Genomic DNA, 26,627 nt, shown 5'->3' with positions numbered 1-26,627 from the left:
CCCAGTCTTTGGTATTCTCTAATGGTACCCCCAGCAGATTAATATAGTACCAAGTGGGAGGATTGACTGGATTAAATTAAATATTTCATGATTGTGTGTCTTAATGTCCTTGTGTAGGGAACCTAGGGATTAGATTGTAAATGCATTGTAGACCCAGGCCACATTCCTTGGATGTGGTTTTTGGGTTTGCTTTTCATGGGTAGTGTGTAAGTAGGAGAAATAGTGCAGAGATCAATAGAGCCATCTTTTGTTTTACTAAACTTTAGTTTTATGTGAAGTATTATGTTATATATATATATATTCATACATTTTATGATCATTTTGGTGGAATATTTACCATTTTCTATCATTCTTTCAGGCCAGTGCTTTTAGCAGTATCAGAGCAGTGTGGTCTGACACAGATCTCTATATAAGCCCGCCTCCTTAGTCCAGATTTCTGTACCTTTTTCATCTTTGGAGAAAGTGCATACTGTATAAACATATTTTAATGTGTATAATTCTATGAGGAGGACATGGGACATATACTGATTTCTTCTTCATATAAAAACTATACATTTGACTGATTATTTTCATTAAGAGAAATCAAAACTCCATGCATTCTATTTTGTAGTGCTTTTTTGGTTAAGAGCTAAACAGTTGTTAGTAATCATGTCTTTATAAATTAAAAACACTACTTTCATCTTCTCTACTCCATTTCATTGGGATAGGTATTTTTTTATTCTTGCTACATAAGTCACCTAAAATGGGATAGTTTTTAATTTGAGTGAAACACTCTCAAAAAGAAGAAAAATGTTTTGGGTATACATACCATTATAAAACACACTGCTATTTTCCAACTTGGCAAAAGATGAAAACATTTTCCATCTTGTGACTTTGAAAATAAGTACCACTCTCTTATAGAATTTCATCTTTTATTTGTAGCAGTAATATGGAAAAATATGGACTGACTAGGGCTCAAATTCTGTCTCTGTCTCTTGACCTTATTTAAACCATTTTACTTTTTGACTTTGGTTTTATCAGCAACATATGGAGAAGAGTTTATTATGTCTTGAGGTTCTTACATAGACATTATCTATGGTGACAGACACATAGATAATGAAAGTTATTTCCCTAAAGAATGAAATTTTGAAGAGCTTCTATTAATTCACTGCATTCACGGTTGCTGGAAGCTGGGCTTGAGGTCAGTGTGGATATTTCCCAGAATATCCTATGTTTCCATGTGGTCCCGGGATCAGTATATATGGGGATGGACCAATCTTTTACTTTGCACTTGCTTTTTAAGGTATATTTGAAAGGATTAACTGAGGTAATTCATATCTGCAGAGTACTTTTCACAGCCCCTGAGATGCAATAAATGGCCCCCACAGTGAATGGTAGCCAGTGACATCGTGATCATTAACTACCCTTCAGAGAGCAGTACTGCTCATTCCCCGTTCTAGTTACTTGGGTGGTAGTTCTGGGCAGTGACATAATGATTTGGGGACTGGCTGCATTTATTATCCCTGGGTTTTATTTGTAGAACAGTCTACACTGAATTAAGCAGTAGTGACAGAGACAGAATGAAGGCTGCTCAGTATATTTGGTCATTATTCCATTTAATTTTTGACATGATTTAAAAGGTGAACAGAGACAAATATTTGAAGAAAGATAAATGAAAAGTGCAAGTCTCTTACATAGATTCTCCCCTGCCCCCTCTCTTTCTCTCTCTCTTTTGTTTTGTATACTTGTTTTTAGCCAGGAAAATATTTCAGCCATATATAAAAGTGACAGAATATCCTCTACTGGATAGTGATTGATAAACTATGTGGTAACATTTGAAAAATAAGTACATTGGAACTAGTCCAAGTGGTGACAGCAATTTATTGATATAGCATTAGAAATAGAAATAAATTACCTTATTGAATTTTTCAGGACCCTGTGACTGTTCAGATGCTTGTACATGTAGATGTCTGATACACTCCTAGATGCATATGTAAAGTATATAAAGGACAATCAATGTTTTTCCTAAACAGCTGTTGTTTTTACTAAGGTTGTTAGTAGGTATGAGTAAGTTACACACATAGAAAGAACACCAGCATCAGGAAATATCAGATGGGGCTGATGAATGAAACAAAAGTACCAAATCATCATAATGATCACATTTGGTACTAGAAGGAAATAAAAATTAGCACAGGATATAGACACTGAAAATATATATTCATGAAATGAATAATTCCTGGGTGAATCAAAGCTTGTGTATCTTAAGGATAAAGCACTTTAGGTGTGATATGCTTCTATTTCATGAGTGTATTACTATATGCATATATTTTTTTCATTAGTTTAGTGACATAGATAATAGAAAAGAAATTGAAAAAATCTTTAAAAAAATCCAGAAATAATAAGGGGCTGTTAAATGGACTAGACTTGTCTTTGATGCCATATCACCAAACTCTACAGTTTTCTCCTGTCCTTTGACATGCTTTCATGTAGGTTTCTTGTGTCCACTCATTATAGTATCAGGCTTATCTTCCTCAGGCAGTGTTTTAATTCTCCTCTTACTCTGCCTATAATCATCGTGGATACCTTGAGTGTTGAATGGTGCACTTGGCCTTCTGTTGAAAATGTGGAGTGGATCTGAGAACTTCTTAGCATATAATTACACTGATACTGACTTACTGTATTACTCTTTGGCTTGGCAATACCCTTGGCATTCACTGAGTAACACGTTGTTGAATTAATTTATGGACAGAGGTTACTGGGTGAAGAAAGGGAAGCAGAAAGGGGAAGGGTGTGTCTGCATATTAAATTGCATGCAACAGATGTAGAACAAGCCAGGCCTAGATTGTTCATGGTGTTATGAATGAGAATGGTAGTGTAGCAGAGTTGAGGGTATACTACATGGGAAGAACTAAGTCTGGAGATCAGGCCTGGATTACCAAGAGTTGGGCAAGACATTTTATCTCCTGTCCTCCCACTGATTCATTTCCAGAGTGTATATTTTGGACCTGGTTGCCTCTAAAGGGTTATTTTATGTCTTGGCTTGGCTTTTACAATTGGACCGATGATAGAATTGCCACTGTTTCCATTAAATCATAGGTGACAAAATTTGGCTAGGTATCTAATACCTTGGGAAAGAGGTATAGAATTCTATGTGTCACATGATAAATCAGAGCAATGATTCACTAAACTGAGATTAATTTTAGCAGTATGATTTAATGTATCAGATATGTTAAATTTTTGTTATATAAAATGTTTTTAGGAAACTAGAAAGAGTAAGTATGTCACTCAACCAGAATCATAGTTCATGACGAGTAATTAACAGTAATTTTTGAAAGCTATCAGAAATAGTTGATATTAGAGAGCCAGGAATCACCATTTCAGGATATTTACTATTATTCAAGCTTTTTTTAGCTAACTGCTCTAATTTTGATTTTGGGTGTTAGTAAATTTCTAGAGAAGTAAGAGTGAATAGAAAAGATGAAATAGAGTAATACAGATTTTGAAAAGAGATTGTGAGAGTCAATATATTAGGGTTCTTAAAATTAGGATGGAGAAGATTCCTGTTTTCAAGCATTTAAAATAAAATTATGGAAAGGATTGTCTTCAATTATCCTTCATCTCCACTGGGGATTGAAAGAGAAGCTAGGGGCTTAATTTGTAGCAAAAAGAAGAATTCATTTAGCTTGAGGTTTTGTGTGGTTTTTTTTTGTTTGTTTTTTTGATTTTTTTTTTTTTTTTTTGCTTAAGTTGTGATTAAACATTATAACAGTTGACTAAGAACTGTTAGAAGTCCCTACTTTTCTTTCTTTCTCTTTGAGTGAATAGAGATGAACTTTTATCTTTGTCCATGTGAATGTACATTTTCACTTCAGGATTCTTGGATGATCCTATATGAAATTTTGCATTTCTATAGTTAAAAGCATTAACAGGAGATTTGTTGGAAGATTTTCCCCCCTCCAAACATATTATTTTTGTTTTATTCTTTAAGATGAAATCCAGCACACATTGTCTGTTTTGATATGTAAACAATCTTATGAGCATTCATGCTAAAAAGAAGGCCAGGTAAAGAGCATTTAATTCTTTTTAGCCTTAGTTCTTTCTCTCTGGCCCCAGAGTAAATGTAAAATTCATTGGAGAAGCTGCTGTGAAGTTGTGTGGGCTGCTGCAGGCTCTGGCAGCGCTGTCCACGGCCTGCCAGTGTGTCTGAAGGGAGACAGCGTGGCCTTGTATCACTTTTCAGGTTTGTTTCTTAAACTCACTTCATGTATAAACAGCTTCAGTGAGCTTTTCAAGTGACTCCCAGAAGGTGGATCACCTCCCTACTGTTCTACATTAGAGTAAAATTTAGCAGACTTTTAAAAGCATTTCACAATTTCAGAACAGAAACATAAAATAAATCCAAGTATTTGGATCTTTGCCAAGTCCTTCAGAGAAAACTCAAAAAGATTCTCCTTTTCCAAAGACCATAGCTTGAAATTTCCCTTGAGGTTTTAGTTAAATGGACGGATCCATGGATCACATCTTTCCAAGTTCAGACAAAGGAAATGATTTCTCTCCTAGGGTATTTGCCTGGCATCAGTAGATACCCAGGGTTGGAAGATAGTTGAGTGGGGTGTGTGTGTATGTTGTTTATAGCAGACAGAGAGAAAATAGTAGCCTAAATGGAAGGACAAGAGGACAGCCATTAAATATTTGGATTAAAAGGAAGTTACAGAAAAATTTAGGAGTCATCATGACTTTTGAGGCATGTTCTAGAGATGCAAGGTTCTACTTCCAGCTCTGCTGTTTACTTTCCACCTTGCAAATTTTTGGGGAAGTTACTTAGTCTCTGTAGTTACAGTTATTTCATCCATAAAAAAGGAATAATAAAAATAACCATCTCACAGAATTGTTGTGAGAATTGAACCAGACAATGAATGCAAAATGTTTATTTTGTTGAACCATTCAACATAAGCTGTGATGAAACCTCAAAGAAAACTGTAAGTGACAAAATTCCATGGCTGAATTAGCTGTTTTCACGAAGTTTGCAACTTTCCAAAGCATGAAGTGAGTTTAAGAGAGAAACCTTCTGCAGAACAATGCTGGATTAAGTGCAGTTTCCCAGTAGGCCGGATATTACTATTTGCTGCTATGCCCTTTGTCTGCTTCCAGAGGACTTTTCTACTAGACTTGGCTTTGCAGTGCACCTTGTGCACTTGTTGGCAGTCTCTTGAAGATGCATAGTTTGGGTCCAGGGCTTTGGCTCAGCTTTGCCAGATCAAGTGGGACAGAATCTCCTGTACCCATGAATATGCAACACTCAGGAGTTTCCAGCTGCTTCCTTGCCATTTATTCTGGGCTTTATCCCTGTGAGGTAGATGGGTAATTAGCATGGATTTTATAGCCACCTTATGAGAGAAAAGGAGCTAACCAAACAAATATGAATGTTGTGGAGAATTTAAATGTCTGCCACTTCCTTCTTAGCAACCTAGATGCATTGTGCAAATATTTTTCTGCTCCTAAGTTTCACCTGTGGTGGAATTCAAGTTCTTCCTCTTGTAAATAATCATTTATCTCAAAGGAAGTTTTCTCATTAACAACAACAAAAGCACACAAACATATCAATTGTCTACAATGGTATTTATTCTTTCATATTAAAGTAGTTGGAGTTGGAGGAGAAAATAAGAACTATCAAATGTTGGGTTTCTGTGTATCAAGCTGCATAAAAGGTTTTCTTTGACTTTTAGGGAAAGTTAATATAAGGTGCCAGTATTCAAATAATTATATTATTAAATGTTCGCCCACCCCTTTCTCTCTCTGCACCCCCCTTCTCAATCCCTGTGCATTTGCAGGATATGAATTTTTTATTTACATGAACTCTGAAGAAATATTAATAGTAAACAACATTAGTTGGATGCTTACTATGTAGCTGGCTCTTTCCTAAATCCTTGTCCATGTAGGCTTATGGAAGATATCAGGAGGAACAAGAACGAGTCAAGCTGCATGCTTTTAATATTTCACAGAGTGAAAGCTCAGCGACCCACTTTATCCTTTTTGGTGGAGAGGTCCAGGCTTGTGAATTTACTTCTAGTGAAGTGACAGAATTCCTGGTTGGGATGTGTGCTGATTCTGTTTCAAAAACAAAGTGACAGTTTATCACATCAGTCAATTTCTTTTATAAATGCCTGGGTCCTTGGTGGCCAATTTAAAATCTTACTTGTTTCCCTTCTGTTCCACATTGGGGCTCCTATTTTATATTCAGATCATATAGGCTAATATGACTATTAGTTCATTTAATATACATTTTGAAAATTTATCTCATTAAATAACTAAATGTATTTCAAAGACAGATGTAAATTGACTTTGGGACTGTCTGGAGCTTTTTTTTTTAATGGAGGACAATCAACTATAGTCCTAAAATGAAGGAAAAAATACTACATTCAGCAAACATGTATATATTTTTTAACTTTTAAAAAATGTTTTTATTTATTATTGAGACAGAGAGACACAGAGCATGAGTGGGGGAGGGGCAGAGAAGAGAGGGAGACACAGAATCTGAAGCAGGCTCTAGGCTCTGAGCTGTCAGCACAGAGCCCGACGTGGGGCTCAAACCCATGAACCGTGAGATCATGACCTGAGCCAAGGTCGGCTGCTTAACTGACTGAGCCACCCAGGTGCCCCTTAACTTTATTTTAGTTTTGGCAACTACGATGAACAAAACACCATTTAGAATCTGAAAAAAGGTATAGGCAGTTCTCTTTACCACTAATTCCACTTTAAAATTCTGTTGCTCTGATCCATTCAGAGATACCACTTTAAGGATCTGTATGTCATCCTCATCACCTGTATGCCCTCACTGGACAGCTTATGCTCATGTTTAAGCTGCTGCTTTTACAAACTGAATTCTACTTGAAGATGATTTTGTCCACAACCGAGTTTCATGGAAACACCGCGCAGGAAATTAGTGGTCTATCAGACCACAAATAACCATATTTTAATTTGAAGAAGCACATCAAATTTGTTTCTCAAGTATCCTTTGGAATGTCTCCCTATGTTAGAAAGTGAAATCTCACACTTCATGCTTCACTTCTCTGCAGTGCCATAAATGGAAAACTTGTAGATTGTCATGCTCGGTGTCTCTTTAGGCTCTGGAAAACATTTGGAGTTATTTTGTTTAGTATATAATAAGCAGATATTTAATTTTAACTGTTTTCTTTACTCAAACATATGACGTGGATCTCAGATAAAACTCAGCTAGGAAAAGAATAGCTTTATATGAAGTGCAATACCTAGGCAAGAGGATAAGAATAATAGGAAAATGGTTATTTAAATTTATTCACCCCACTCACAGCAATGGACAGATCAATCTAAGCAGAAGATCAACGAGGACATAATGGCTTTGGATGACACAGTAGACTGGATGGACTCCATAGATATATTCAGAACATTTCATTCTAAAGTAGCAGAATACACATTTCTCTCAAGTGCACATGAGACATTCTCCAGAGTAAATCACATATGGGTCACAAATCAGTCTTCAACAAGTACAAAAAAAATCATACCATATCATGCATATTTTCTGACCCCAATGCTATGAAACTTGAAATCAACCACAAGAAAAAATTTGGAAAGACTACAGATATTTGCAAATTTAAGAATATCCTACTAATGAAAGAATGGGTTAACTAAGAAATTAGAGAGGAAATCAAAAACTACACGGAAGCTAATGAAAATGAAACCACAACAGTCCAAAACCTCTGGGATAGAGCAAAGGAGGTCCTAAGAGAGAGGTATATAGCAATCCAGGCCTTCCTAAAGAAGGAAGAAATGGGGGCACCTGCGTGGCTCAGGAGGTCTGACTTTGGCTCAGATCATGATCTCACTGCTCGTGGGTTTGAGCCCTGCATAGGGCTCTGTGCTGACAGGTCAGACCCTGGAGCCTGCTTCAGATTCTGTCTCCATCTCTCTGCACCTCCCCTGCTCACTCTCTGTCTCTCTCAAATATAAAGCTTAAAAAAAAAGGAAGATATGTCTCAAATATATAACACAACCTTACACCTAAAGGAACCACAACAACAAAAAAAAGGAACTAGAAAGAGAACAGCAAATAAAGCTCAAAAACAGCAGAAGAAGGGAAATAATAGAGATTAGAGCAGGAATTAATGATATTGAAATAAAAGCAACAACAGTAGAACAGATCTACAAAACCAGGAGGTGGTTCTTTGAAATAATTTAAAAAATTGATAAACCACTAGCCAGATTGATCAAAAAGAAAAAGGAAAGGACCCAAATAAATAAAATCACAAATGGAAGAGGAGAGATCACAACGAACACCACAGAAATCCAAACAATAATAAGAGAATATCATGAGCAATTATATGCCAACAAATTGGGCAATCTGGAAGAAATGGACAAATTCCTAGACACATATAAACTACCAAAACTGAAACAGGAAGTAATAGAACAATTGAACGGATCCATAACCAGCAAAGAATTTAATCAGTAATCAAAAATCTCCCAACAAACAAAAGTCCAGGACCGGATGGCTTCACAGGGACATTCGATCAAACATTTAAAGAAGAGTTAATACCTATTCTTCTGAAGTTGTTCCAAAAAATAGAAATGGAAGGAAAACTTACAAACTCATTTCATGAGGCCAGCATTAGCTTGATTCTAAAACCAAATACAGGGGCGCCTGCATGGCTCAGTCGGTTAACCATCCGACTTTGGCCCAGGTCATGATCTCACAGTTCGTAGGTTCGAGCCCCACATCAGGCTCTGTGCTGACAGCTAGTTCAGAGTCTGGAGCCTGCTTCCAATTCTGTGTCTCCCTCTCTCTCTGCCCCTCCCCTGCTCATGATCTGTCTCTCTCTGTCTCTCAAAAATAAATGTTAGGAAAAAAATTTAAAATAAAACCAAAGACCCCACCAAAAATGAGAATTACAGACCAATCTCCCTGGTGAACACGGATGGATGCAAAAATTTTCAACAAGATACTAGCAAACCCAACCCAACAGTACATTAAACAAATTATTCACCACAGTCAAGTGGGATTTATTCCTGGGCTGCAGGGGTGGTTCATTATCCACAAATCAATCAACATGATACATCACATTAACAAAAGAAAGGAGAAGAACCACTTGATCCCCTCAACAGATGCAGAAAAAAAAACATCTGACAAAAAACAGCATCCTTTCTTGACAAAAGCCACCAAGAAAGTCAGGATCAGAGGAACATACCTTAAGATAATAAAGTCCACATAAAAAAAAATCACTAATTTTATCATCGCTGGGAAAAACTCAGAGCTTTCCCCCTAAGGGCAGGCGCATGGCAGGGATGTCCATTCTCACCACTGTTGTTCAACTTAGCTTTGGAAGACCTAGCCTCAGCAATCAGACAACAAAAAAATAAATAAATAAAAGGCATCCAAATTGTCAAGGATACTCTTTGACATAATACTCTACTTGGTAAACCTGAAAGACTCTACCAAAAAACTGCTAGAACTGATACATGAATTCAGCAAATCATAGGATATAAAATCAATGTACATAAATAAATCGCATTTCTATACATCAATAGTTAAGCAGCAGAAAGAGAAATCAAGGAATTGATCTCATTTACAATTGCACTGACAACCATAAAATAACTAAAAATAAACCTAACCAATGAGGTAAAGGATTTGTATGCTGAAAACTATAGAAAGCTTATGAAAGATATTGAAGAAGACACAAAGAAATGGAAAAACATTCCATGCTTATGGATTGGAAGAACAAATATTGTTACAATGTCAATATAATTCAAAGCAATCTATACATTCAATGCAATCCCTACAGAAATAACACCAGGGTTCTTCACAGAGCTAGAACAAACAATTCTAGAATTTGTATCAGAAAAGACCCCAAATAGCTAAAGTAATGTTGAAAATGAAAATCAAAACAGAAAGCATCATAATTATGCACTGCAGGCTGTATCACAAAGATATAATTATCGATAAGTATGGTATTGGCACAAAAACAGACACATAGATCAACAGAACAGAATAGACAACCCAGAAATGGACCCACAAATATATGGCCAACTAATCTTTGACAAAGCAGGAAGGAATATCCAGTGTAAAAAGACAGTCTCTTCAGCAAATGGTGTTGGGAAAACCAGACCATGACATGCAAAAAAATGACCCTGGACCGCTCTCTTATACCATACACAAAAAAATAAACTCAAAATCGATACAAGATCTAAATGTAAGAAAGGGAACCCTCAAAACCCTAGAGGAGAAAACAGGCAACAACCTCTTTGACCTTGACATGAGCAAGTCCTTACCAGACACATCTCTGGAGGCAAAGGAAACAAAGGCAAATGGGAACTATTGGGACTTTATCAAGATTAAAAGCTTCCACACAGTGAAGGAAACAACAAAACTAAAAACAGCCTATGGAATGGGAGAAGACATTTGCAAGTGATATATCAAATAAAGGGTTAGCACCCAAAATCTATGAAGAACTTATGAACACCAACACCCAAAAAACAAACAATCCAGTGAAGAATTGGTTAAAAGACATGAATAGACACTTTTCCAGAGAAGACATTCAGATAGCTCACAGACACAGGAAAAGATTCTCAGCATCACTTATCATCAGAGAAATAAAAATCAAAACCACAATGAAATACCACCTCACGTCTATCAGTATGGCTGCAATAACAGTTCAGGAAACAACAGTTGTTGGCAAGGATGCAGAGAAAGGGGTACACTTTTATACGACTGGTAGGAATGCACTCTGGAAAACTGTATGGAGGTTACTCAAAAAATTAAAAACAGAAGAGGTACCCCAACAACCCAGCAATTATAGTACTAGGTATTTATCCAAAAGATGCAAAAATGCTTATTCAAAGAGGCACATGCACCCCAGTGTTTATAACAGTACTATCAATAATAGCCAAATTATGGGAAGAGCCCAAATGTCTATTTACTGACAAATGGATAAAGAAGATAGACTATTACTCAGCGATCAAAAAGAATGAAATCTTGCCATTTATAGAAACATGGACAGAACTAGAATGTATTATGCTAAGTGAAATCAGTCACAGAAAGACAAATATCATATGACTTCACTCATATGTGGAATTTAAGACACAAAACAGATGACCATGGAAGGGAAGGTAAAATAATATAAAACGAGAGGGAAGCCAAGCATAAGAGACTCTTTTTTTAAATGTTTTTTTACTGTCTTTATTTTATTTTGAGAGAGCAGAGAGCGAGCAGGGGAGGGGCAGAGAGAGAGGGAGACACAGAGTCTGAAGCAGGCTCCAGGCTCTGAGCTAGCTGTCAACACAGAGCACGATGCAGGGCTCGAACCCATGGACTGTGAGATCATGACCTGCACCAAAGTCGGATGTTTAACCGACTGAGCCACCCAGGTGCCCCAAGAGACTCTTAAATATTGAGAACAAGCAGAGTTGTTGGAGGGGTGTTGGGTGGGGGGATGGGCTAAATGGGGGATGGGCATTAAGGAGGGCATCTGTTGGGATGAGCACTGGATATTATATGTAAGTGATGAATTACTAAATTATACTCCTGAAACCATTGTTACACTATATGTTAATTTGGATTTAAATAAAATTGAAAAGCAAACATAAATAAATAAATAAATAAATAATTTACTAAAGTATAAGGAGAGAGAAGAGAGTGAAAAAGAATAAAATGTTCAAATAAATATTATACAAATGAAATGTATTATTTTTGAATTTCATGACATGAAAACTAAACAGTCTCACTAGTAAGTGGAGACAACTTAAAATAGGCCTTCATTATTCTTCATATGAGAAAAATAGAAGGAAAGTGTTACAACTTATTTCAAGTTTCTACTAGTTGTAAGTTACTTCAAATTATGGATTTGCTTGGTCCAGATAAGATGTTAAAGGTTACTTGAATTTCTCCCCGGAGCTCTGTGTTTTCCTGGAAACAAAGAAAAAAAGAAAAAGAAAACCCTAACATCTCGAATGACTTTATTATGTATACAATAAGTAAATTTGTAATTTTAACTGTTTTTTTAATCCCCAAACATATAGTATAAATCTCAAATAATACTCAGCTAGAAAAAAAAAAGGATTTATATAAAGTAAAATATCAAGGTAGTAAGAGGAATAATAAGATAATGGTTAAGTTCATTAAAAAGGAGAAAAGAGAACTTGAATTTATTTTTATATGAAATATGGAATAGAAGGAAAATAAAATTTTCTTTGGCATGTTATTTATTTGGCATGTATTCATTCATGCTTACAATTACACGGGAATTTTAAATTATGTGAAGGATGAAACTTTGAACCCAGTCCTTTGTCGTATTTCTAAATTCCCACAAGATGGCAGAATTTCAGAGCATTTAGAGTTTGTGCTTGGATAAGTAGCTAGAATTATTTTAAATCTTGTAACTAGGTTAAGCACAAATCCTGTTTTCTGATCAGTGATGCAAATAATCCACAGAGCAGGGTCCAATTCTACCTCTTGTTATTTAAAGATTCTACTAAATTGAATTAATGAAACAATGAATTGTGAGTTTACAGGACTACTAAGGTTGAGAACCACTTTCTTATTTTTAAATTCTAAGTTGAGGTCATTGATAATCACCCAGGAATGTACTGCCTCATCTGTGTGTTTCATTTATTTTATTCATGAGGGTCAGAGATGAGCAGGGATGCAGTCTTTAACAGATGGAACTCCACGTCTTGGTATTTTAGAGTTTCTGGCCACATGGTAGTGTGGTTCTGTAAGCAGTGAGGAGCGTTCAGTCCTATCCATCAGCAAGCTTCTACTTATAAATATTTAAATGATTAAGTTTAACATGCACTGGGTGATACAGGCTTGCTCTTGGAATCCTTGGAGAAGCAAACTCCTCTCTCTCTCTCTCTCTCTCTCTCTCTCTCTCTCCCTCTCTCCCCCTAATTCTGTCTGTCTGTTTCTCTTTTTTTTTGCTAGTGGTGATCTTAACTGTTAATGACTCATCAAAGACAAGTCCTTAAGCGGCTTTTGTAACCTCAGGAAGGAAAAGGGTTTCTGGAATCAGATTGGAGTAAACTACACTAATAACCTAAGAGATAGAGATTTGAAGTTAGCACCTGTTTCAAATTTTGCCTGAGTTTATATTTACCTTTTTTTCTTTTTCACAGATGGGGCTTTTACATTCCTTTTATTTTAAATTTAATGTTTATTTTATTTTTAAGCGGCGGGGGGGGGGGGGGGAGAAAGAGAGCCCAAGTTGGAGAGGGACAGAGAGAGAGGGAGACACAGGATCTGAAGCAGGCTCCAGGCTCTGAGCTGTCAGCACAGAGTCAGATGTGGGGTTCGATCTCATGAACCATGAGATCATGACCTGAGCCAAAGTCTGCATTCAACAGACTGAGCCACCCAGGCACCCCTACGTTCTTTAATGTGTTTCATTTATCTATGGATAGGGTTGTCTGGGGATAAGTGACATTTCTTTTTTTGAAGTTACCTTTCTAAACTAGAGTATTAGACAATTAAATTAGCTAGACAACCGTTCCTTCATTTGATAAGTAGGATATCTGTACTTCTGCAAATAATTTAAGTGATAATCTTGGAGCTAACATTACAATTTTGCCTGAATGTACCTGGAATTTACCCAGTGCTAATGGGAGGTGCCAAAGCTCATGAGAAGAAATTAGTAATGGCAAATATCCCTAAACTGACGACAACTAATTTGTTATCTCTTAATATCAGAATTGTGAATGATGGCATTTGGTTTATATAGTGTTACATGAGGATATCTAAACTTGAGAAGTGATTGTGTTAAGTGGTTAGATGGAGGATTGCGTGGAGGCTAACAAATACTTGAGATAAAGTTCATTTACATGAGCTGAATTTGAGTTTTTGCACCAACTGCTCCCAAATTGCTTATGGCACTCTATGAGCAATATTTCTTAAGGTTTTGCAAACTAAATTGTTTTGCCTCCCCAGGGACTGCATGGAGGGCATAACCTTTGTACAGGGTACCTCAGTAGCAATAGCAAATAACTTTGAAATCTGCCTAATAGCGTACTTATAACGCCAGAGAAACCTTCAGGGCATACCAGATTCTTCTACATTCTACTTCCCAACGTCTGATGTGCAGACTGAATGGCACCTTTCCTGTTCCATCTCAACATACACTTAAAGAAAATTTGAGGTGATTTTTTTTTTCGGTAAGAGAGAACTCTCAGTATGAAATAAATATCTTCTGGGAAGAAAGTAAAGAGCTCTGGGATGAGGAAGATTTCTGTGGTTTTTTTTTCCACTTTGATTTTTGGAAAAACAACTAGCAGCATAGAGAATTAAGTACATTTAAAAATATTTCTGAGAAAAATACTTCAGGGATAATCTTTACATTCTATTCTAATGGCTAAATATACAGACAAAAGCATTCAACCTCTAACAAGGAGCCTAATTGACCATGGGTTCAGCTAAAAACAACAAAGCCAAAAATATCCCCCACTCCAAATTCATTCAGTTGCAGAGAACTGACTCTGCTCTAGCTAGTTTAAATATAAAGGGATTTATAACCAAATATTAAATAGCTTATAAATCATTGTAAAGAATAGTCTCACCACAGAACTGAACCACAAAACTGCTGCTTCCTCCACCTCAAACAGGTTCCTGCTGAACAGAGAAGTTGCTGCAACAGCTATAGCTTCAGAACAATGTCACCTCTGCTACAATCCACACCAGCAAATGGATGTGTGTGTTCTGCTTGCCTTTCTGCAACTTATCTCCCCTCAGAAGTCAAGTCTCTCCTAAGTATGTCTAATAAAAAAATGAAAACATATCTAGAACATTGTAAGGGAGTTATTTATATTTTTTATAATGCAAATTATGGTAAGAAAGATAATTGAGCTTTTAGGATGACTTATCTTTCTTGATCAAAATGGCTAATTGAACACATGGGATACTGAATTACATTCTGTCTCAAATATTTATTCAAAATAATTTTAGGATTTTTTTCTTTTTTCTTTTTGTTTCAAGTTTTTATTTACATCACTTACATATAACACCCAATTCTCATCACAACAAGTGGCCCTCCTTAATACCCATTACCCATTTAGCCCATTTCTCTACCCAACACCCCTCTAGCAAACCTCAGTTTGCTCTCTTTAGTTAAGAGCCTATTTTACGGTTTGCCTCTCTCTTTTTTCCCCATATATTCATCTATTTAATTTCTTAAATTCCACATGAGTGAAATCTTAAGGTATTTGTTTTTCTCTGAGTTATTTTGCTTAGCATTATATACTCTAGCTCCATCTGTGTTGTTGCAAAAGGCAAGTTTTCATTCTTTTTTATGGCTGAGTAATATTCTAGTGGATATAAAATAGCCCTTCTTTATCCACTCACCAGCTGATGAACACTTGGGCTCTTTCCGTAATTTAGCGATTGTTGATAATGCCCCTGTAAATACAAGAGTACATGTATCCCTTTGAATCAGTATTTTTGGCTAAATTAGTATTTGGCGAAATACCTAGTAGTGCGATTGCTGGATTGTAGGGAATTTCTTTTTTTAACTTTTTGAAGAAACTCCATACTGTTTTCCAGAGGGGCTACACCAGTTTGCATTCTTACCAACAGTGTAAGAGGGTTTTCCTTTCTTTGCATCCTTGCCGACATCTATTATTTACTGTGTTGTTAATTTTAGCTATTTTGACTGGTGTGAGGTGATATCTCTGTAGTTTGGATTTGTATTTCCCTCATGATGAGTGATGTTGAGCATCTTTTCATGTGTCTGTTAGTCATCTGGATGTCTTCTTTGAAACAACGTTTATTCATGCTTTCTGCCCATTTCTTAACTGGGTTATTTGTTTTTTGGGGTGTTTAGTTAGATAGGTAAGTTTTTTATAGATTTTAGATACTTTAGGAATTTTCTTATACCTGCCTTCTTTCAGGTTTGCCTTTATATGAAATGTGACAGACTCTATGAAGTTCTGGTCCTACTATATAATAAAAGAGAAGCAAATCTTCTTAAGGAAAATATATTAGAAAGAATCAAGATAATGGAGCAGTTTATGATAAATATGCACTGATAATCTAGGAATCCTCAGTCTTGGGAGAGTGAGTAGTTAGAATTTATATTGAATATAAACATGAAGGAATTGATAAGAAGAAAAAACAAAACTAGGGTTTGGTTTGAATCTTGAATAGGTATACTTTAAGGCAAGTATACCTTAGGAGGAGTACCCACCTAAGTGACATGTGCCATTTCATTCTTACAGTGTATACAGAACTGGCTAGACATGGTGGGGATTTTTACTGTTAGAAAGTGAATTTGAGTACCCTGAGGAAAATGGGCAAAGTATGTGCTCAAGTATTTTTACAACATTAATACATTAATGAAAATATAAAATAAAAGATCATTCAAGACTTCATATATTAATTCATGAAAAGCACATTATGAAAGGAAGTCAGGAGAGCAACATCTCTAAGCCTTTGGGTTACGTCATGGGAAGGAAATGTAGCACATGGAACGGCTTTGAGTTTTAGCCAGATTTTAATTCAGCTTTGCCATTTGCTAGTTGTGTGATCTTCAGCAAGTAACTTAACACCTTAGTAGCTTCAACTTCTTTCTCTGTAAACTGGAGGCAACATACTTAGCATTTAAGGTTGTTGTAAAGATTAGAGATAGAAAAGGCAAAATGTCTAGCTACATGCTCTGGTATCTAACAGATGTAAGGAAGCAATTAGTTTTTACTACTACTTTGTTAGAGGCAGAATGCCAGTGAGGAGGACACTTGATACAAACCTGTGTGGCAATGTTTATCTCCTTTTGCATGTGTGTAACCCGTTGTGGCATTCCTCACATCTTTGTGTATGTGGACCATACACAGACTTTGAATTCTTGTCATTCTAACCTACATACTAGTCACATTCTAATTTTTATCTAATAAGTCCTGTCATATATCTGCAATGACTTCATATCATACTTACAATTGTTTTGAAAATGCACAATTTCATTTCATCAAAACTTTAAAGTCTTACTTTGTGGAGGTTGGGGAGGTGGAAGGGGGTTGGGATAGAATAAAGATGGATGGGGAAAGGTCCAGTAGATAGGTAAAAGGCCAGGCAGGTAATCTGTAGGTAGATTAGTAGGTATTTAGATGATAGACACATAGATGATAGGGTAAATGAATTAGAGAGAATAGAAGCTGAAGAGGTAGGACAGGGGTGTGGCGAAGCAGAGACTATGTGGGACTCCGTTGGGAGACCGGTTCTGTGTCTCATAACCTGAAATATCTCAAGTCTCTCTCTGCACAGATATGTGCTGTTGGGTTCATGCAATTTAATTTCATATGCTTCTAAATGAAGAAGGCTGTACATTTTTGAAGACACATTGACAAATATCATGCCTTGGTAACAAATCCAGGAAGAACTCGTGCAGGATGATTTTTGCCTCCCCCCTTCACTCTCTTCTTCCATCTTTTCTCCCTTCCTTCCTTCCTTCCTTTCTTCATTCCTTTCTCCTTCTCTCCCTCCCTTCCTTTCTTCCTTTCATTTTCTTTTGTTGTAATTTTTGTGTTACCACCTTATTTCCTTCATACTTTCCCTAAGAAATCAGATTTATATTTTCTATATAGGAAAATAACATTTTTGTTGCAAAAATAAGTACTAAGAATAAAAAGAAGCCCACATTTTCACTATAGGCATTTATATGTATAATCTTTTGGTTATTATAAACAACCTCAAGACAGTAGACCTTTGTACATGTGAATGATTATTTCTTTTAAATAAAATCCTAGAAGTGAAATTCTTGAGGAAGAGTGCACATATTTTTAAGGAGTTTGACATGAATTTCCCACTTAGCCTCCTTCTCCACCTTCTTCAGGGTACATACAGGATATGAGAACATTTGTTTTCCCATCCCCTCACCAACACTGGATATTATTGATCTTTAATAGTTTTCCACTTTATTGAGTGAAAAATAGCATCTAATGGATATTTTAGTTTGCAGTTAATTGGTTAGTAGTGGATCTAAAAATATTTTCTATGGTTATTGGTCATCTGTAGACAATACTATACCATTGTATATCATCACATTCTTTCTCCTAAAGCTAAATTTAGTGAGTATATGCTAAACAGGTTTCTCTGTATTATTTTACATGAGTTCTTAAGAAGAAAAAAATTAAAATTATGGTTCAGTATATGATAGCTAAACTGAGGATTCAGAGTCTGTGCTTTATCACCTTCTGCAAAATTAGTCTAATTTTGGATTTTCTGTTGTAGTCTATCTTGCCTGGCAGAAGGAGTATTGCAGCAGGAATATGTCTGGGATGTTCTGGCCAATTTCACTTTGCCATAGCTGTGTTTCCCAGTGTGAGTTAAATTTGGATCAACTTTCCTTTCCCATGTTTGCTGAACTGGGGCCCAGTCTGCTTTAACATGAGCATTTTTACAAGGGAGTTCTCTGTGATTATGTTAGAGAGCAACTGGGCATCGACCAAATAGCAGTAACATTCACTTGAGAATTGTCTATCAATGAATTCCTCATAGTGCTTTCATGGAATTAACCAGTATAATCCTTCTTTATAGAACTGGGCTTCTAAAGTTTGAAATGAATAGGCAAAGGAAAGTCAAACATTTTCCATAACAATTTTGAAGTGAACACGAAAAGAATGCAGGGCCTTTATCAGTGTTTCTTTTTTCATCTCAGATTTCTGATATTCATTTAAAGCCATCTTTTTTTTTTTTTTTTGTAACTGATGAGTTCTGCATGCATGGTCTGCTAATGTGTGACTAATACGCTAAGTGCTTCTTCCCCAGTGGAGAGAACAAGATCATTTGGAAGAGATTCAATTCCAAACCTCCTCTTATCAGGTTTGCTTTATTAGCTTTGGTGTGTGGATATACACAGTACACCTTATTCCTGCTGCAAGTGGAATTGTTTGCTCGGAGAGGAAAACATTCTTTGCCCTTGAGAAACTTTCAAAGTGAGTGAAAATTGCTGTGATGCAAACTCCGGAAAGCAATTTGTAAACCTTCGGGCCATCGCGTTGCCACTTCACATCTTAGTATCTGTCCTCCCTGTTCCCTCACATTTTTTATCCACCTTGTTATGTCAGAAGAATGATTTTGCTTGCTATGTAGGCACAGGGGTATAATCTGGGGGAGAATATCAAAGTGCCGGGCCATATAATCTAGCAAGTGAGGACAATATTGGAATGTAAGGAAAATTCCATAGAAATGATATTTCACTGTTAAGCTTATGTCTCCCCTCCACCTTCCTTCAGTCATTTTTCCAGCAACCTACTGGCTAATATCTTTTTTATTTCCACACTTAAATAACTACCATCTCACATTATTATGCTGCTAAGGATTACCTGTCCCTTCTTCAAAAAGCATATGTAGTTTAAGGAAGACATTCTGTGTCTGTTAAATAGTGCTGAGTAAATGTTTAATGAATGGAACTGAGTGAAAAAAATCCCCAAAGATTCCTGGGCACAGACTATTTAGCTTTGGAGTTCTCAGTCAGTTCCCTGATACAAATGCTCTGTTCAAATTCTTTACCTCAGGGCAGAGTCTTGTTTATTTTTACTGGGGAAAAGGAGAGGTAAATAGCAATGTATTGATTTAAAGAATGCAAACATTCTGCCTTCCAAAATAATCTAAGATAGGGGGCAATGTAACATACTTTGAGAGATAAAATAATAAAAATTAGGAAATGGGAATTATCTTTCAAAATATAAAAAACAAGAGAAAGGAAGCTGGTTAGTAAAATACACAAAAAAACTTAGAATTTTTAGTCTCTCCACACTGTTACAAGGAAAAGGGAGCATTAATCTTGCTAAATATTAACCAGTGGATATAATTAAATTGGGGGAACAACTTGAATATTCTAATAGGTAATGATTATACTTGATATCTGGTTATTCTATGTTCATCCCTACCCGCTTGATCCATATCACTTTCTCTGCTCAGCTCTGTGCCCCTCAAGAATGAACTCTATGAACTGCTTCCCTTCCTAGGTTTCTCCATTGGCTGCTTCTGGTCATATTTCACCAAGAAGAGACATTAGCAAGGGACTGAAGTGCAGAGGGACAGAGCCTAGGATATTTCTTTCCTCTGACGCCCACCCTGACCATCCCTGGCAATGTCTGTGTTTTCCCACCACTACAGCTTCCTCATGTGGCTCTTCTCTAGAGTTCAGAGATCTAGGGTCCAGGTAGTCAGGTAGTGTTTTTGTTTTGTTTTTTATTTTTCAGTCTCTTTGGCCCTTGTTGGTGGTGATGACTTTTCACTAACTCCTGCTTCTGAGTGCCTCTCCATCCTTGTTTATTTTCTTATCTCTTCCCACACTTCTCATCTGTTTAAGGACTCCCTTCACAAAGTCTATTTGAATCACCAGCAGGTGAATTCTGTGTCCTGCTGAGAAATCTGACTGATACAGTATCAAACTTCCAAGGTCTTTTATTCTTTAGTTTCCACATGAAGGCAGAACAAGGATTTTCCAATGTTCTAGTCATCCCCTTATTTTTAGGAACCTGTATCATGAAAGTATATTTTTGATTCAAATAAGTGAGTAAAAATGAAAAAAAAGGAATTGGCCAGATTCTAGGTCTTTTTTTTAAGTTTATTTATTTATTTTAAGAGAGAACGAGAGAAAGCGAGCACATGCACATGCAGAGAAGGGGCAGAAAGAGGAGAGAGAGAACTCGAAGCAGGTTTCACTTCGGTCAGCTTGGAGCCCCATGCAGGTCTTAATCCCACAAACCCTGAGATCATGACCTGAGCTGAAATCAAGAGTCAGATGCTTAGCCACCCAGGTGCCCCAGATTCTAGGTCTTTTTAAGCCGTTCTGCCTTAATGTGTTTTGTTCAGCAGTAAATGAGTTGGAAAACAAAACTGGAATGTTTTTGACCCCACTAAGTTCACCAATATTTAGTAGTGTTCTCTTTGTTATTAATAGTGACGTTATTAAACCAAGAGTATATAAGAGATTGGAGTCACAGAAGTAAATACTTCTGAAATCATGACACATGAATGAGAGGTGAACTATAAATACTGCTGTTGGAATATATGTTTTTAATGACATTGAAAGGTCATGTGACACTAACTAGCTGATTTTGTTATTTTGTGAGTTTGAAACACTTTGCATGTGTCAAGAAGAATTATAGTGTTTCAAATAGGCCTTTAATGTAACAGCTGAAAACCTCTGAAAAGCTGCTAAGTGACAGGAAGCCAGGTCTGTTTAGTATGATATTTTGTCTGGGATGGTGTGCCCTTAAGTACTCTTGGAGGAAAGTAATTAAATATGGTTGTAAAATGGAAAGAAACAGGTGAATATGGGTTTATATTATACTGTGAAGTAATTTGTCAACTTTCTCCCTAAATTTCTATTTAATTTTCTATTGGAACTATAGGATTTAAAAAAGAAGTTAATGACATGGTATAGTTTCCTTGAGGGTATTACTGTGTAATAAGAAGGAATGTATGTATGTATGAAAAAGCTAAAGAACATTTATAAGGTGACATGCAAACACTGACCAAATGTATTACTCAGGACTCTTAGTTGCAAATGACAAAACCTCTAGTCTAGTTAGTTTAGGGAAGAAGGGTTTACTGGTTTATATCACTGAGAAGTATAGGGGATTGAGCTACCTTCTGGCTAACTGGATGCCTTGAGGTGGCTTATTTTCTCCTCATCCATCATCTCTTCTTTCTTCTATATTAGCTTTAATCTCAGGCAGTGTCTTCCCGATTGGGGGTAGAGTTGGCTATTGGAGGGAAGTTATAAATTCATATTATCTTTATAGCTAACAGTTTTGGTCAAAAGAATATGCCTCAAAGACATACAAATGGCCGACAGATGCGTGAACAGAGGCTCAGGATCACTAATCATCAGGGAAAGGCAAATCGAACCACAATGAGATATTCTCTCCTACCAGTACGATATGGTCAGTATCAAAAAGACAAGAAATAACAAGTGTCAGTGAGGATTTTGAGAATATAAACTGCTGCAGCCACTATGTAAAACAGAATGGAGGTTCCTCAAAAAAATTGAAAATAGAACTACCATGTGATCCCATAATTCCACTACTGAGTATTTACCCAGAGAAAATGAAAGCACTAATTTGAAAAGGTATTACGCACCCTATGTTTATTGCAGCATTATTTATAATAGCCAATATATGGAAGCACCCCCAAATGTCCATCAAGGGACAAATGGATAAGAAAGATGTGATATATATGGAATAATATATATGGAATTTATATTATATATTATATGTTATATAGAGGATGAGATTGTGCCACTTGAGACAACATGGATGGACCTAGAGGGTATCATGCCAAGTGAAATAAATTAAAGAAAGAAAAATGCCATATGACATCACTTAAATGTGGCATCAAAAGAAAAAAACCAAACCAAAACAAATGAAGCAAACACAGACTCACAAATACAGAGAACAAACTGATGGTTGCTGGAGTGGAGGGAGGTGGAGGTATGGGCAAATGGGTGAAGAGAAGTAGCGGATACAGGCTTCCAGTTTTAGAATGAATAGTTCATGTGAATAAAAGGCACAGCATAGAGCATGGAGTCCATGATATTGTAATAGTGATATATGGGGACACGTGATAGCTACACTTTTGGTGAACACAGTATAATGTATAAACTTGTTGAATCACTACATTGTACACCTGAAACGAATGTAACATTCTGTGTCAATAGGAAAGAAAGAAAGAAAGAAAGAAAGAAAGAAAGAAAGAAAGAAAGAAAGGAAGAAAGAAAGAAAGAAAAAAGAAAGAAAGAGAGAAAAATAAAGGCCTATTTTCTTTTATTTGCAGCTAAAGTTGCTACAAAGTTTGTGATTTGTCTGAATTAGATCATAGGCCATCCCTATGTATCTTGTGAGCAAGTATCAGGTACTCTGATTGGCCCATCTTGGCTCACTTGTTCATCTCTGTGGAAAGTGAGGATGAAATGAAAGGAGTCATAAATTGTGATTTCCATGAAAAGACAAACTGTATAAGAGAGTGAGAAAAAGCAGGGTGGGGGAACAGACAACCACTCTGATATGGCAGGCAGTGGCATTATTAGACTTGTAACCAATAATGCGCTCATCCGCAAAGCTAAGAGAGACAAGTCACTTCTCATCCAGGTGTTGCCTTTAATGCCCAGGTCCTCACCCATGTTAACTAAATCCTCTCACATTTTTTCTTTTTATTTATTTTGAGAAAGAAAGAAAGGGACAGAAGAAGTGGGGGAGAGGTAGAGAGAGAGGAAGAGAGAATCCCAAGCAGGCTCCATGCTGTCAACACAGAGCCTGATGCAGGGCTGGATCTCAAGAATGATGAGATCATGACCTGAGCACAGATCAAGAGTCAGACACTTGACTGAGCCACCCAGGTGCTCCCGTCCTCTCACATTTTTAATTCTGTTACTAGCAGCATCCATTCCCTGATATTTCTGTGTCCGTCGGGGCTCTTTTGTATAAAAGTGACAGAAAACTAGTGGAAATTATGTTACCTTGAAGAAATTCATTGGCTCCTATAAATGAAAATTTTATGATTACATCTCAGGCATGATGGATTCAGGGATAAAAATGATACTATTGGGAAATCCCCTTTCCCCATTTCAGTCCCATTTTCCTCTTAGTTGGTTTAATTTGGGGGCAGATTTTCTAACATAGGAACAAAGCTGGACGGCTGGCAGCTTTAGGCTTACTTCCACGGCATAGCCAACAATTTCAGTGATTAATGTCCACTTCTTCAGAGTCCAGCAAAGTTGTCAGGGATTGATCTAATAGACTTGGGAAAATGCTGATCCCCAAAGTTTGGTGTGAATGTGTGTATGTTGGGGGTGGTCATGGGTGGAAGAGCCTGATGCGCTGGGCCTGTCAGGTGGACACCTCACAGTAGGGGTAAGAGAAGGTCAGCTCCACCTGGGCCACACGGAGTCGGGTTCACATGAAAATGAGAGCCTATTTTTAACAGAAAAAGGTTACATAGAAAGATAGCATCCAAATACTATATCTGTTGCACTACCCAATAAATGATAGAGTGGTAAAAAAAAATTAGTCTTTACCAACATCATGTAATGTTCCAGATCTCTGGTATATTATTTCACATTTATCAGATAAATTTACTCCAAATCACATAATAGTGGTACTTCTAGTGACACTCTTAGTGATATTACTAGGATTTCTTAAATTTGTCTGGAAACTCATGGCATTCCCTACCATGATAAAGTAAAGGTGCTTCTATATTTCCTTCTTGGAAATTAGATTTTAGAAAACTATGGAGAGCCTTAGGGCATATCAAGAGAAAGATGGATGACATGGAGATGAGAAAAAGTAGGAAATGCAAGAAATAAGGTTGGAGTCTTGTCTTATCAGAACTGATTAGAGGGGGACCTCAGAGTGAGAAATGTCAGTGAGTCAGACACACACCCCTATGAGATCCCTTCACAGGAGCCCTTAAACGCTTAGCTGGGAGGTTTGGATTTGTCCTGAAATATGATTTAAAAAAACAACTAAGAATTTTGAGCAGAAAAGACTTGTGATGAAAAGGATGTTGAGACTTTTATGCACTAGTGTGCAGAGGATACAGGAGTAGGAGTACAGGCAAAGAGATAAACTGCCATAATGTTATCAGCTTCGTGATATGTAGTGATAAAAATCCAGCCAGACTAAAGAAGTGGCAGGAGTAATAGAAAACCCAGACTCAGATGATTTTGAAACTCTGGGGTACAGAAGAGTATCCAGTAGAATGTTCTAAAATACAGATTTCCAAGATCTTCTCCCAGATAACGATCAGATTTAATGGGAGGGAGGCACAGCAATATGTATTTTAACAAGAATTCAAGATTATTCGGATGCAGGTCATTCTTTGTTTTAGAGGAGGATTAGACAGGTGTGTGATTAATCATGAAGGGCAATCAAGCCGAAAGGAGAGGGGAGTCTGCTGTTGATGGTAATTGGAAGGTTGGGAAAGGCCCCTGATTGTAGGGGAGTCGATGATTCTGTTTACATAATTCTTATTCACATTTATGTTTGAACTTCTGGTGTGTAGATTTCAGTTGTTATCTGTGTATATAAAGCTGTTGATAAAAAAATGTCCTGGAATGAAACTATTAGGCACTTGTCCTTGATCAACGATACTGGAATTGCTCTGTGTACCTACTGACTGGTTTTGGCTGGTTTGGAGCAGAATTTGAAGTGGAAAAAGTAAGTGAAGTGGTTGTATTTTTCAAAATGTATGGCCAGACATTCTTTTCCTTGTCTAGAATATGACTATCAAAACTACTGTAATGGTATTTGAAAAATAAAGATGAAAGGAATTTTGCTAGTTTGAAACATGGATGCTAAAATTCTCTTAGCATATCTCACAGTGCCCAAGATGTTAATAATGTTGCTAATGAATTTTTACCTGTTAAAGTAACAGTACCTCATGGGACAAATTATTTCCTTCAGCTAAGCCTATAAACTCATAGTAGTTCTTTAATTTGTCTAAATATTTAAGAAAGGTCCACTATTCCAAGAAAATACCATGTTGGTACTTCTTTCTTTTCTCCTGTACTTTCAGATCTGGACTATCCTTTCCTAGAGCTCTGTGAGTCATATTGGGCAACCAAGATATTTTTGTGACAAGATCACTTCTTAACCTTTTAGAGCTTCCTTCCACAGTGTTGGTTATTTCTGTGAGAGAGGGAAAAGTTGTCTTCATAAGTCATCCAACATTTCTAAGTATCATTTTCTAAGGAAGCCCTTCACCAAAAGCATCTCTCTATGATATTGAGTAGTTTCATGAAATGTGATTTATTATAGGTTTACTCATAGAGGAAATGCTTTTTACTCAGCCTTTCCTTTCTGATGCTACCTCAGTCAAGATGTCTATCTGACCTAGTGAGGCTATGAGTTCATTTCTTTCATACCAGGTCATAGTGATCCAGGTCAATGTATATATTTGTGTAAAAGTAAAGCAGGATTAAATGAAAACTTATTCCCCTCCCCAGCATTTATTACCCTGTTTTATTCATTTATAGTGTACTTTTCTCTATTTTTTAATTTAAGTGAATATACTTTTAATCCTTTGAGACTTTCTTCCCAATTCAACTACATTTTACTATATGCAAAGCTATACCACTCTTATATGGCTTTAACAAAAGAGGAAAAAAACACTAAAATGATAGTGATTTAAGTATTAATAGCAGCTACTGGTTATTCATAGAGGCTTTCCACTACCCTTCTCCTCCTTTTTGTTAAGGAGTTTATTTTGTGCAATAAGATACATTATTTCAGTGCAAGTATCAAGACCAAGGGGATAATACCTTAGATGTTACATTATCCTTTTCTTTTTTGTTAATCATTCCCCCTTGCCTTCTCTGCACCTCCTCCTGCCTGCCCCCCTTCAAATATAATTTCTAGCACTTTCTAAGGTATCAGGAGATAGGTTGGGTTGCTTTTCTCATATGGTACACATAGACTGAAATCTCTTCCTCACAAAATCTATGGCTACTTAATTTATATAACAGGTACGCAGCTATTACTCTGAGTGGTTGATCTCTTTGTGTCCATCTTTCAATCCATTAGGGAGTTTAGAAAACTAAACTCTGATTATGCATTCTGGAAGAAAGCAGCCATCTTAAAGCATTCACATTGTTTTCTGTGCTGCTTTGTTCAGACCCTGTGGATAACTTCTGAGA

General features: G+C 36.6%; 1 long non-coding RNA gene across 2 annotated transcripts in view; it reads left to right on the top strand.

Moving 5' to 3' along the window:
- LOC115302137 overlaps positions 1–14,771 on the top strand; it is a 76,356-nt gene extending 61,585 nt beyond the window's left edge. For both annotated transcript variants that reach the window (XR_003913430.1, XR_003913429.1), the window contains exon 3: positions 14,599–14,771. This is a non-coding gene — a long non-coding RNA (uncharacterized LOC115302137). The remainder of the gene's footprint in view (positions 1–14,598) is intronic.
- Positions 14,772–26,627: the final 11,856 nt, after the last annotated feature.

This window comes from Suricata suricatta, chromosome 9 (assembly GCF_006229205.1).
Source record: "Suricata suricatta isolate VVHF042 chromosome 9, meerkat_22Aug2017_6uvM2_HiC, whole genome shotgun sequence".
Taxonomy (NCBI): Eukaryota; Metazoa; Chordata; class Mammalia; order Carnivora; family Herpestidae; genus Suricata; species Suricata suricatta.
The sequence above is the reverse complement of the archived record's forward strand: the minus strand, read 5'-3'. Positions and strand labels throughout refer to the sequence as shown.